Consider the following 13748-nt stretch of genomic DNA (forward strand, 5'->3'; position numbering starts at 1 on the left):
AACATTATCAAGTTGTTCCTGTACGTTCCCTGACCAGGAATCGAACTGGCAACCTCTGTGCTTCTGGATGACGCTCCAACCAACCGAGCTATCTGGTTAGAGCTTAATTTTTTATTTACTGATTGATGTTGAAATAGCCAAAGAGGCCCTGGCCGGTTGGCTCAGCGGTAGAGCGTTGGCCTGGTGTGCAGGGGACCTGGGCTCGATTCCCGACCAGGGCACATAGGAGAAGCGCCCATTTGCTTCTCCACCCCCCCTTCCTCTCTGTCTCTCTCTTCCCCTCCCGCAGCCAAGGCTCCATTGGAGCAAAGATGGCCCGGGCGCTGGGGATGGCTCCTTGGCCTCTGCCCCAGGCGCTAGAATGGCTCTGGTCACGGCAGAGCAACGCCCCGGAGGGGCAGAGCATAGCCCCTGGTGGGCGTGCCGGGTGGAGGGTGGATCCCGGTCGGGCTTATGCGGGAGTCTGTCTGTCTCTCCCCGTTTCCAGCTTCAGAAAAAAGAAAAAAAAAAAAAAAAAAGAAAGAGCCAAAGAGAGGAAAAGAGAAAAAGGGGAGGGGAAAGGGAAGAATTCATTTGTTGTTCCACTTAGTTGTGCATTCATTGGTTGCTTCCTCTGTGTGCCCTGACCAGGGATCGAACCTGCAACCTTGTCACTTCAGGATGATGCTCTAAAGCAAGTCGGGAACCTTTCTGGCTGAGAGAGCCATGAACGCCACATATTTTAAAATGTAATTCCATGAGAGCCATACAACGACCCACGTACTTTACGCATTATCCAATAAAAATTTGGTGTTGTCCCGGAGGACAGCTGTGATTGGCTCCAGCCACCCGCAACCATGAACATGAGCGGTAGGAAATGAATGGATTGTAATACATGAGAATATTTTATATTTTTAACATTATTATTTCTTTAATTAAAGATTTGTCTGAGCCAGACTATCAAAGAGCCACATCTGGCTCGCGAGCCATAGGTTCCCGACCCCTGCTCTAAAGGACTAGCTAACTGGCCAGGGCCAAAATATTTCAAATGTTATCTATGCTCATATGAAAGCTCAATCCACAATGTATAAAGTCCCCACCTCCCTGCCCCAACTCTGGTGTATACACAAGTGCAGATGCAAAGATCTCCCACACAAAACGCTTCCCAGTTTGCATTTCCTAAGTCATAATATACTGCTCACAAAAATTAGGGGATATTTCAAAATGAATATGAAGTGATAAAAAAGAAGCATTTGATTTTTTCTATTAAACAAGAACATCAGGAAAGCAAATGACAGGTCAAAGAAAGTTGTTCGATTATGCAAATGAGATGCAAAACCAACTTTTATTTCATTGGTGAAAATGCACTATACAAAAGGCTGAAAGTACTGGAGCATCTGCACATTCCCTGATCCCTAATTTCTGTGAGCAGTGTATATTAGCACTCAGGTCAATTTCACGTGTCAGTTGTTGCACAATATTCCGTTGCCATAATTCCTAGAACTTTCCCTTACAGATGGACCTCTAGATTGTTTGTGACGACAGCCGTGTGTGCGAGTTTCTCTGTAACAGGACGGCCCCAGGGCAGTTTTCTTCTCATGTAGTTCACGGGCACCAATCCTCGTATCACCCTTAAAATCTTGGACCTCAGCACCCCCATCTCACTCTCCATTTTTAGCAGAAGGAAATCAAAGGTCACAGTAACCCACCACCAGGCTTCCTGGTCTTCAAACTGACCCTTGGCGGGCTGATGGCGCACATTGCCTTGGACTAAAGGTTTGTCAACTGGGCCTCGAGTGGACCGCAGCCAAAGAACTTGGAAAGGATTCTAAGAGGAATTGGGCAGCGTGTTTCCTAGTGCAACCTAATCACCACTCCCTGGGGGTATTCTCGGAACTCAACGGGAGGCCAAGGGAGAGGCAAATCCCGGCCTCACAGGCCAGTTGCAAAAGGGACTTAAACATCCTGTTGAAGCCATGTGGCTCCACAGGAACATCCTCATCTACGCTGCTGGCCTTTCCTCCTCCAGTCCAGTCAACCAGGAAAGTCCTGAACACTTGGGCTGACAAGTGGAGAAGAGACGACCTTGGCGAGTTCAAGAAAATCATCCCGAACTTCCAGGCGAGTGGAAGGGTCTGGGTGCCATGTTCCCATGGCACCAGCTGGTCATGTGGGGGGCAAGGCAAGGAGGCAGGGAGAGACTTCCCCAGCTGGCATATGTGTGGAGCTGAGGACAGCCCTCAAAGGCGCTGGCCGGAAGAATCGCTGTACCGGGGGCAAAGGAAAAGGTTTGCTACGTGCAGGGAACTGAAGGACGCCACTGTTATCTGTCCTGAGAGTAAAATCTAGAGAACACTTATACAGGCCTAAGTGATAAAAGAGATGAAAAGAAACCCAGAAAAATGGAAATGTCTCTTCTTTAGTGTGATGAGCTTATGACTTTCGCTTTCTCCCTTTCTTTCAAATTTCCTTACCATCATTTTATTATTATTACAAAAAAAAAACCCAACATAAATGAATGAACTTAGACATCTATCATTGTTTGAAATGGGTACCCAAACTGTAGACCACACACACAATGGAATATGGTTCCACCACACAAAAACATGAATTACAGATACACACTACAACGTAGGTCGACCTCAAAAACTGGATGCTGAGTGAAAAAGGCCAGATGTAAAAGGTCACATATTATTTATATATATATAAATATATAATTTTTTTTTTTTTGGTAAGAGTGAGAGAGAGACAGACAGGAAGGGAGAGAGATGAGAAGCATTAATTTGTAGTTGCAACTTTAGTTCATTGACTGCTTCCTCATATGTGCCTTGACTGGGGGCAGGGAGGGGGGAGCGGCAGCAGCCAAGACAGTGACCCCTTGCTCAAGCCAGCAACCAGCCTATGACCCCTTGCTCAAACTGATGAGGCCACTCTCACGCCAGCGACCTCAGGGTTTCAAACCTGGGTCCTCAGCATCCCAGGCCAACTCTCTATCCACACTGTGCCACCATCTGGTCAGGCATGTCTTGTATGATTATGTGAAATAACCAGACTAGGTAAATCCACAGAGATAGGAAGCGAATGAGTGTTGGCTAGAAGCCAAGGGCCAGGAGAGGAAGGAGTGGCAAGTGATGCTAACGGGCCAGCGTGTGTCTGGGGCGTTGGGGGAGGGGGACGCACAGGTTCCAGAGCTCCACTGAGGTAGCAGTTGCGCAATACCATGAAATGTACTAAATGCCGCTGAATTGTCCTCTTTAAATAAAACGTTCATGTGATATTATGTGAATTTCACCTCGACAAATAAAAACGATCGCAAATAGGTGAAAGATGTCCTCTTTCCTTCTCAAAGCCCACCTGGCAGGAGGCGGGGGTGGGAAGAGGAGGAAGAGCTGAGAGAGGCGCTGAGGCTGCCGGGAGCGGGCGGGCAGGCGGGCGGAGCCAGGCCTGTTCGCCAGGGATACACGCGGGGACGGGGCTAACGATATTCATATGTGGGGTTACAGCAAGCCTTCCAGGGCTGAGTCGCTGCGCCCCACTGCCTGCCCCCTTTCTCTCCCTCCTGAGGAAAAAGCGCAGGGCTATGGTTTGGCAACCGCGCAGCCTGGAGACGGCACCTGTAGAGAGCGTTTCCCTGGAGGAATCAGGAATGCGTGCCTGCTGCTCCACGCCCGCACCCAGAATGTGGTGTCGGAGGGGATGGCCAGCACGCACAAGGGCGGCGGGCCTGAGGATGAGGACATGGAAGAACCGATGTCACAGTGGATCACGCGTGAGGACACTCTCCCCACCCTGGGAACAAGCGAGGCGGGACGAGGAGAGAGACGTGCTAGGGTTCCCAGGTCCTGCTTTTCCACAGAGCAGGCCAACAGCCCGAGGCAGCTCCAAATGGCCAAGGCCCCACTTGGTGCTATCAGGAAGTCATCGCAGCCCTCAGACCCCACCCACTCCCCCGTGTCTAAGAAGCTGGTGCCTGACTGTCACCTATGACGCCACAGCATGGTGCTTTGGCTAGGTTAATGCACCGTTTGACTGGATGTGTTGCCACATGGAAGAAACCTGTCTAATGGGTTGAGTTCTGCGTTCTCACCGAGACTGTCACTCACAGACCTGGAGTGACCCATGCTTCTCACGCCAGGTGCCACCAACTCCCACAGACACTTTCTGGCAATGCTCACTCATGTAAAACACGAAAAGTTGGTGCAAAATGACCATGTTCAAAGCCTGTGTGTGTGTGTGTGTGTGTGTGTGTGTATATGTGTGTGTGTGTGTGTGTGTGTGTGTGTGTGTGTATATATATATATATATATATATATATATATATATTAGGTACCCAAATAAGTTTCTGTTGCCTACTCACCCATCCCACAAGCACCTACTAAGCCCCAGCAGGCTAGCATGGGCTTCCCAAGACTCCTTCTTTGTTCCTTTGTCCCCAGGAAACTGAACAAAATGGATGACTGCAAACTGAGGGCTCCATGTGGTGGGTGTTTAGGAAAGTAAGGGCAGTGTCCCGCCTACCCTGCTAGAAAGCATCTCCCCCTGGCTGGAAACTGGTGGGAACCGACAAAATCAATAGGGTCGTGAGCACCTGCAGGAACGATCCAACCTGAGAGGTGGTCTGTCCATGTTCACCTGGCAAGCACTTGGAAAACACCCAAGTCCAAATGAGGTGACTTAGGGCTGGAATTCATTCTACAAATATTCGCTGGGCACCTGTTATGGACACACAGGTAGACCCTGCTACCCTCATGGAGTATGAAGTCCGGTGTGGGAGAAAGGTAACACTCATTTGAACAATGAATGCAAGCTTCAAGGGCAGAGATGTTTATCTGTTGGGTTCACTGTGGAAGCCCCAAAGCCTAGAGCAGTGCCTGGAACATAGTAGGTGCTCAATAAATAAGCAAAGAATGAATATCTAAAATAGAGTCACGTAGTGTCAAAGAAAAATGAAGCCAAGAAGTGAGGACAAAACAAGTGATGGGAGGGACAGGGAGGGCGGGCTTTGCAAGGAAAGGCTTCTTTGATCCACCGATACACAAACAGAGACCTGGATGAAGGGAGGGAGAAAAGCGTGGGACTATTCAAAGGGAACAGGATGTGCGCCTCTTTTCTGCTGAGGTGGGAGTGCGCTTGGCATGCTGGGAGAACAGAGGACGGGGAGGCTGGGGGGAGGAGACAGGAAGAGAGCATGCAGAGGGCAGGCACACCAGGCTTGTGGGCCAGAGAGGACTGGATTTTGTCTTCAGTGTGACGAGAATCCAGCAGAGGGCTTTGAGTAGGCAGAGGACGCGGTTGACTTCTGTTCCAACATACTCCCTCGGGGCTGTTGGCAGCCAGAGTGGACGTAGGGTGAACAGCTAGGGATCAGTGCTGCGATGCACCTTGGGCTGGGGGTGGCAAGAAAGCCAGGACTTGGGACTGTCACCAAAACTAGCTATGACGCAGTCAGGGACGGCACACCTGCCTAAGGAAAGGGCTGCTTAAGAAAGGTGACAATGAGTGAGGACACAGACACAGAGTCCAGGAAGATGACGGCCTAATCCATGGGCCCGAGAACTCTAGCTCCTGTTAGGTCTACCCCTGCAGAGACAGCAGAAATTGGGCTACATAGCGAGAGGTGCAAGTCATGAGGGCCACCGGCCGATTCCCTGAGCTCTGGCTCTGTACCTCCCATTTGCTGCGGTCAGAGGTGAACACAACCTTTAGCACACCTGACTGTCCTACCCCCTTAGGGTCCTCATCTGAGCATCCCTGCTACTGCTATCCAAGACTTGAAGCTAGAACAGGGCGATCAAGGGCCACTCGTTTACTAAGTGCCTATCCTACCAAGGTAGAGGAGACACATGCAGTCTGGAGTTGGGCCTCCTGGGCTTAAATGTCAGCTCCACAAGCTGAACCACCCTGGGCAAGTACCCCGGGGTCTCTGAGCCTCAGGTTCTGTGTCCATTGAAACGAGGGTGGTGAATGTTGGATGTCGCTGGTTGGCTTTAAGGATTAAATGAGGAGCCTGTGGAAAGCTTAGCACTTACCGTATTTTTCATTCCATAAGACGCACCTTTCCCCCCCCAAAGTGGAGGGGAATATGCCCGTGCATCTTATGAAGCGAATGTTTTGTTTGTTTTTTAGCTGCTGTGGGTTCCCGGACAAGTAGAAGAGTATTTGAACTTTAAAAGTCTCTTCTCATTTGTTCATAACAGTGCTCATGGTTCTTAATACTGCTGTTGAGTTTACATTGTTGAAATACATATTATTGTGGTATATTTTATTGAGTATTTTAACACACCATTTGGTTTGGAATATTTTTTTCTTATTTTCCTCCTTAAAACCCTAGGTGTGTCTTATGGTCAGGTGCTTCTTATGGAACAAAAAATACGGTAACCAAGAGCCAACACTGGTGATGTATTTGTCATTCAGTGGTCTGAGGAGAAGGAAAGGAGGGAGGGGCGGTTGGTTCCATGAGAAGGGGGTCTCCGGTAGCTTCTCAGTGGCGGAACGCGGTCATGCAAACCCTGACACCCACTCCTCAGCCCAGACTCAGCAGTCTCCACAAAGAAGGCTCATTAATGGTGACAGAGAGGCCTCCATGGGAAGCTCTCCACGGCAGTGGTTTGGCCTCCCCCATGACCCCTACCCCACCCCCACCCCCAACCCCATGTCTAGAAAAGTCTCTCAGGGAAGCAACTTTGATCTTGGGTGAGTCTGTCCCACTGTCACATCAGAGAACACAAACGGAAGAAAGGGGAAGTGTTAAAAAGGGGAAATAGGACCAATATCCATTGAACAGCCCTGTCCAGGATAGCAGTCAGGGCCGAGGGCAGGGGCAAGAACGAAGGCACCTGCTTGTCCCACAAACCTGTCAGCCCAGCTTTGGAAACGTAAGCCAGTCCAGACTCCCTCCCGCCCCCCAACCCCAGTACACGTGGGGGCTACAAATAAATGCACATTTCACATGCTCGCTTCAGCAGGGCGGCCCCGCAACGTCAGGCAGACTGTGTTACACAGGTATTTCCTTTGCAAGCTGGACTTTTCCTGAAATAAAACCAGGCGACCTTCACAGGCGAAATGCGGAGCAGGGGCCACGTCCCACACTCTTCACCGTCAAAGAAGGCCTGCCTCGTCACAGCCCCAGGCAGCCCAGACCACAGAGCCAGGTGTGGGGACCCCTCCCAGGCCCGCATGCTGCAGCCAGCCCCGGGCAGTGAGTTTCCGTAGCTGGAGGGAGACCACAGGTCCCCTGCACCGAGCACGCTGAGTGTTTCTAACGCTGTCCCAAGTTTCCGTTCCCATATCAAAAGCGCCTCTTTTCTGCTGAGGCAGCAAGACCTGCCAACAAAACAAGCCGCTGGGACCCACGTTTTCGTAACACAACGCCTTCCCTTGAAATGCACTACAATGAATCACTGAGGTTTAATAGTTTCGGCAGCTGGGCCGATGGAAGGAATCCGTGTGAAAGTCGACAGCGGAGCTCAGGCGGTCCCCCCCCCCCCGCGCCATGTCCCAGCCCCCCACCCAGATATCCCGTCTCTCTTGATTGACAGCACCCCCTCTCCAGGCCCCCAAATGGAAAACCAGACAGGACTAAGATCCCGCATTGCAGAATGGTCCAACTCCTTCCTTGAGAAGCAGTCACTTTAGGGGTGAGAGAGCCAGTCACCCTGCATGCCCTGCCTCTGGCCCCTGGGCCCAGCTCAGGCATCGCCTGGGAGCTTGCTGGGAAGGCAGAGTCCCAGACCCTTCCCCAGCTGACTGACGCAGAACAGCACTGTGGCCAGGCACCCAGGTGACGTGTGTGCCCAGGCAGGTGGGGGCCATGGTGCGTGTCCCCCCCCCCCCCCCGAAGTGGAGGCCTGGAGGAAACACACACCAGAGAGAGAGAAACAGAGGAGTGTTCATCCCTCTCCAGGAAAACCAGCCCTGAAACATAACTGACTCCTAACAAACCGAACCTAGAAGCCGACAAGTTTAACAGGCAGAGCCCTGCTGGGGCCTCGTCCTCCTGTCCAGACCTACAAGAGTGGGGGCACTGTGGATTCCTTGCCTTTCTAGAAGGCCTCGGTTGCTCAGAGTCAAGAACGCCTAAGGTTATATATGGCAAACACCACATCCAGGGCCCTCCTCTGCTCACAGGTCGGGACGGGTTCCCTCTGCCCCCTTCCAAGCCCCTAACAAGCCCCCTCAGTTCCATCTGCGCCTCCAATATTTCCGACTGACCACCTAGCCCTTTAACCTTGCCATTCCCAGGAGTCTCACACTTTCTCATGCCCACACCTGTCGTAACGCCATTCCTTTCACTTCAACACCCCCCACCTGCCACCCCCCACCCATCCATCCAGGACCTGTCTGGCCCTCTAGGCCACAGCGCCTTCCCTGGTCCATGACTGAGGTGTTCCTCAGCACATCTCCTCCCCACAACTCTCCCTCGAATTACCAGGACCCTGGTCTTGCCAGACTATAGAATGAAGGTCACTCATGGTCCTGAGTCCCATCCTGGCTGAGGTCCACAGCTCTACCTGAGACCCACCCCCCACGGCCTGCCGGCGAGTGGCCCCACGGTCTCCCAGACACCTACCCGGGGATCTGGAGCTCTGGAAGGTTTAGGGGGGCCAGTGCCTGGGGAAAGTGCCGGGAGAGAAGCCCTCAGTCCTCAGATGGGGGGCACTGAAGGCAGCACCGGCACCCTCTCTGCTGGCTGCCGGGCCCTGCCGGGTCCCCCGACCTCCCTCGCTGGGGCTGGATCAGCCCTGGCCTGAGTGAGCTCCTCCGTCACCAAGGGGAAGCGGCCCTTGGTTACCACTGGCCCGGAGAACACAGAAGGCAAAACAAACCCTGGAGCCGCTCCTGCTCCTCATGGACTGGCTCCTCGCTGCTGGGAACAATTACAAGGTAATCGCTGGCCAGTTTTTAAAGCCCTCCAGAAGGGAGGCTGTAGGCTGATGGGAGGCCATTTGTAACCAGTCCTTTCCTCTGCTGCTGCATGTCCCTGGGACCCAGCCCCCCCCCCCCCCAACCTCTCAGGACGCCCGGAGAAGTAAGGCTGGAAGTCACAAATGGGCCAGGCCCAGGCAGATGCGAGGTGGAACCCTGCACCCATAATAGCCACTAAGTCGTTTCTCAAAATGACAGGTGGACGGGCGTGGAGGCACCATCCTCGGAGACTCCATCCCAGTCCGCAGGACAGATGCAGAAGAAGCTGGCTCCCTTAGCCTCCCTTGAGCACCTCTTCTGGCAACGGACAACTTTCCTGCCCCCAAGCACTTGTCATGAACTGAACAGAAACTCGCCAGCAAATGATGAGACGCCCTATTCACCAGGCTCCTTCCGGCCGGAGCTGGCAGGTGATGGCCAGGATGGCACCCAGGCCGTGCCCCCCCCCCCAGGCCACAGCCTGCTCACTGACCCCACTGACCCTGGCAAAGCACACCTGGAACCCCCAACCAATCACACAGCTGCTCCCAGAGAGCAGGGTCTCCCGCACTCAGGGGCACCCACAGCCTGGGGGGGGGTGTCCCGGGTCCCCGTGAGCAGAAACCAGAGGGGTGCCTGAGTGGAATGGGGCAGGGGAGGAGCAGAGTGGGGCTCCCCCTCCCCCATGGTGGGTTTACACCTGAACCCTTCATGGAGTCAGCCATGCTTTCTTCCCTGCTCCCTTACCGGGAAGGGAGGGCATCCCCATCTCCCCCCCCCCCAGGCTTTTCTGGGGACAGACTGCTGACCTCAGATGGGGAATGTGGCAGCAGATGCAAACCCCCAACAAACGGGGTCCCCAGAACACCTGTCTCACCCTCATGCCACAGGGCACACTGGTCAGCCCTCCCCAGTCATTCCGAAGTCATGCTGGTCTCAGGCCAGCTTCGTGCTCTCCCAGGGGAGACACAGAGAGACAGACAGATAAGACACAAAGAGAGAGACAGAGACAGAGAAAAAACAGAAAGACACAGAGACAGAAATAGAGAAACAGAGACAAATAGACACAAAGAGCGAGAGAGAGCGCGCGAGAGAGAAACAGACACACAGAGACAGAGAAGGAGACAGAGATAGAGGCTGGGAAGAAAGAAGAAATAAGAGACTGAAGGGAGGGGCCCCACAGCCTCAACAAATGTCAGCTGGGGCCTCAGGTGGCCAGAGCACCCCCATCAGGAGGCCGAGGCTAAAGGGCCAAGCAGGAGGGTCAGCAGTCACAGCCGGAGCTGGGGCGTGGGGCAGGCGATTGGGGCACGCCCCTGACTGCCTCACCCTGCTCTCCTACCCCTCCAAAGAGGCTTTCCCATCCCCACACTGCGGAGGTCAATGGACTTCAAACAAGTCAACAACCTCAATGACCAGGGAAGCCCCTGGCTCCAGGGCTGGCGAGTGGCCACCAGGAGGGTGCGAGCACCAGGGGAGGGGCGCCGCGGGCAGCCCCAGCAGCTGTGGCAGCTCCACTGGATGGGGCAGGCACCTGGAGGAGACTCCTGTTTTAAAAAATAAATCAGCTCCTCTGAAGGCAAAGGTCTGGCTCACCTGAGAATCAGGAGACAAGCCCCCAGCCCCCTGCTCAGTGCCTGCGTGTCTCAGAGGGACCTGGGGCTAACTCCTGCCCCCACCCTGCTCTTCGGGGTGGGGGAGGCTGAGCTGCGGGAATGACACCCAGAGTTAGTCTCAGACCCCAACTCTGACATGCTGGGAATTAAAATGGACTATTCGTAAGACCACTAGACAGAAACTACCAGAAGGCCCCCCTCCCCCCTCAAATTGGACTCCGTGGATGTTTCTTCTAGACTTTCAGGCGTGGACCTTGATCTTGGAGGAGGGGCCCAGAATCCGTGGACTACATGCAAGATCCTCCTTGGAGCTTCCTTCCTCCCCTTCCCTTTGAGGACCCCCGACCTGGGCAAGGTACCCAGGAGAGGCCCCACCAGGGAAGACTCCATGCAGTGGTGGTTTCTGCTTAAAAATTCCACACGCGGGCTTTCTCCTTGTAGTCTCTCTCCTCACACGGTTAAAGGAAAACATTTAAGCCATCAGGAAAGAGAAAAATGCCTCTAGACCCAGTCTTGTCCTTTTTTAGCTACTAGTGATCCTTTCAGCCAATGTGACGGCCTGTCCTGCAGAGCAGAGCCTGGGTGGGTGGGAGACAGAGGGGCCCCAGCCCCACAGGAGAGGTGAGGGGCAGACCCCGCAGCGTGTGGGTGGAGAACATGCCCTCAGAGGGGTCCTCACCAGGGCTGAGATGTCAGTAGCAGAGATGAGCGACGGGAGCAAACAGGCAGGGGAGACACCACCCCCGCACACCGCCATGGGAGCTGGGGAGGGGTATTTGAGAAGCAGAAGGTGGTCAAGTGATGAGAATGCCAGGAGCATTCAGGGCAATAAACAGGGAGAGGGGGCAGGGAGCAGGATCTGGAGCCAGATGGCAAGGACCCTGAATGCCATGACAGGGAGCAGGACTCAGCACAGGGACCAGCTGCGGGGGGGTGTCTGTGTGTGTGACAGACAAGAAAGCCTCCTCCCCAAGTTCATCCAGCACCCTGGGTTTCCAAACAGAACCAGAAAGTACTCTAAATGGACAGCTCATCACCTCTTTCCACTTCCCCCTGGTTGTGGGGTGGGGGGAGTGGAGCATTGCTTAATGACAAAGGCCACAAGGGGGGTGGCCTACCAACACAGCAACAGATGCTATATTATTGTTTCACTGTCAACTGTGGCAGAAGGGTGGCCCCCTGTCCCCACTCCCCAAACACTGCCTTAAATGCTGTCAGAACAAACACTCTTCCTCCCTCCCTCCCTCCCTCCTTTTTTCTTTCTTTCTTTTTCGCTCTTTCTTTTCTTTCCTTTCTCTCTTTCTTCCTTTTTTATTCCCTCCCTCCCTCAATCTTTCTCCCCTCCCTCTCTCCCTCAATCTCTCCCTCCCTCCCTCTGTTCTTTCACGTTGAGGTGGTAGGTTAAGAACCAGTAGAGAAGCATTAGAACATTCCTTTTAGATAAACAGAAAATGTGAAGTGTGTTAACAAAGCAAGAGACACCACTTGGAACCAACAGCCTGAGAATGCATCGCTAACTTACCCTGTGAAAGCCAGAGAAGTGTAAATACCAAGGGCAGGCATGCTGAGGGAATCCCAGGTGATCATGAACACGCACGAGGAGGCCAACAGGTCCCAGCACACAGTAGGTCCTCAAATAACACTGGATGCTTGCACGGTCCCTCAGTGCTCTGGGGCACCATGGGCACACTGCCCTTCACGTGCCTGAATGCGTTAGGTGGCGGCTATCCTTATCACTGTTACATGATGCACAGGTGGTCAACTCTTAGCTCCAAAGGTCATCTTCCAGCCACTGACCACAGAACCAGAGAACCACCACTTCCTTTTAAAGTACAAAGACACCTTAAAGATCGCCTAATCAAAATGCTTTGTAAAATGGTGCAGTTGCTGTGGTGTACAGTATGGTGAATCTTCAAAACAATAATTAAGGCTAGTATTATTACCATTATGTCCCCACAATGCCTCTTCTTGGGCATATACCCAAAAGAACTGGAAGCAGAGTCTTGAAGAGATCTGTGTCCACAGCTGCATTATTCACAGTAACCAAAATGTGGACGCAACCCAAGTGTCCACTGATGGAGGAACAGACAGCAATATGTAGTAGGTCCACATAATGGAATTATTCAGTCTTTAAAAAGAAGGGAATTCTGCCAGAACAGTGGTGGCACAGTGGGTAGGGCATCGAGCTCGGATGATGAGGTGCCAGGTTTGAAACCCAGAGGTCACCACTTGAGCGCGGGCTCATCTGGCTTGAGCGCAGGCTCATTAGCTTGGGCGTGGGATCATAGACATGACCCCATGGTCACTGGCTGGAGCCCAAAGATCGCTGGCTTGAGCAAGGGGTCACTGGCTCAGCTGAAGCCTCCCGGTCAAGGCACCTATGAAAAAGCAATCAATGAACAACTAAAGTGCCACAACAATGAGTTGATACTTCTCATCTCTTTCTCTTCCTGCCTGCCTGTCTATCTCTCTCTCTCTCTCTAGCTAAAAAAAAGAAAAAGAAAAAGAAAAAAAAAGGAAATTCTGACTCATGCTATAATATGGATGAACCTTGAGTGAGTACATCATGTGAAGTGAAATGTGTCAGTCACAAAATGACAAACCCTGCCTGAGTCCACTCCTATGAGGCACCTACAGGAATCAAGATCATAGACAGAAAGGAGAATGGTGGGCATCCAGAGCTGGGGTGTGCCCCACGGGCACAGAGCTTCCGTTCGGGAAGACAAAACCATTCTGGAGATGGGTGGTAGGGATGGCTGCACAGCCATGTGACGGTGCTTAATGTCACTGAACTATATACTGAAAAATGGTTAAAATAGTGAATTTAAGCTACACATATTTTACCACAATTAAAAGAGATTTTGTTTCATATGAAAATTAAAAAAAAAAAAAAGAAAAATTTGAGGCATAGAAAAATCGTGATGAAAGGGGGTCCCTCTATCCTGATGCCACCAGATACTAAGATACCCGGCCAGCGATCCCTGGCCACGACCTATCTTTGAGCCAACCAACGGCCGAGGCTGTCCACGCAGGAGCTGTGCTGAGAGAGGAACGAGCCTAAGCAGAGGCAGAAAGTTGCCGTTGACTTGGCTAACGGGCTCCTTAGACCTCTCTGCCAACGTCCCTTCATTTCAGCGGAAATAAGAAGGAGAAGACTTGAATAGTCGCAGGCTGCTTCCTGGTCAGGTCTACTGGGCTGCTCACCTGCTGTTTCCCACGGCAGGTGCTTCACAGACCTGACAAGGAGAC

At 52.6% G+C, this 13748-nt stretch overlaps 1 protein-coding gene across 4 annotated transcripts in view; it reads right to left on the reverse strand.

Annotated features, from left to right (window-relative positions):
• SPSB1 (splA/ryanodine receptor domain and SOCS box containing 1) overlaps nucleotides 1-13748 on the reverse strand; it is a 70667-nt gene that overhangs the window by 21334 nt on the left and 35585 nt on the right. Inside the window, exon 1 of one of the 4 annotated variants that reach the window (XM_066270526.1) lies at nucleotides 12022-12040. The exons of 2 other annotated variants lie outside the window; for them this stretch is intronic. The gene's annotated coding sequence lies outside the window, so the exon portion shown is untranslated. Of the gene's footprint in view, nucleotides 1-8548; nucleotides 8648-12021; nucleotides 12041-13748 lie in introns of those variants that run through there. One more of the 4 variants, XM_066270524.1, reaches the window with a different exon arrangement.

Source organism: Saccopteryx bilineata, chromosome 3 (genome assembly GCF_036850765.1).
Source record: "Saccopteryx bilineata isolate mSacBil1 chromosome 3, mSacBil1_pri_phased_curated, whole genome shotgun sequence".
Taxonomy (NCBI): Eukaryota; Metazoa; Chordata; class Mammalia; order Chiroptera; family Emballonuridae; genus Saccopteryx; species Saccopteryx bilineata.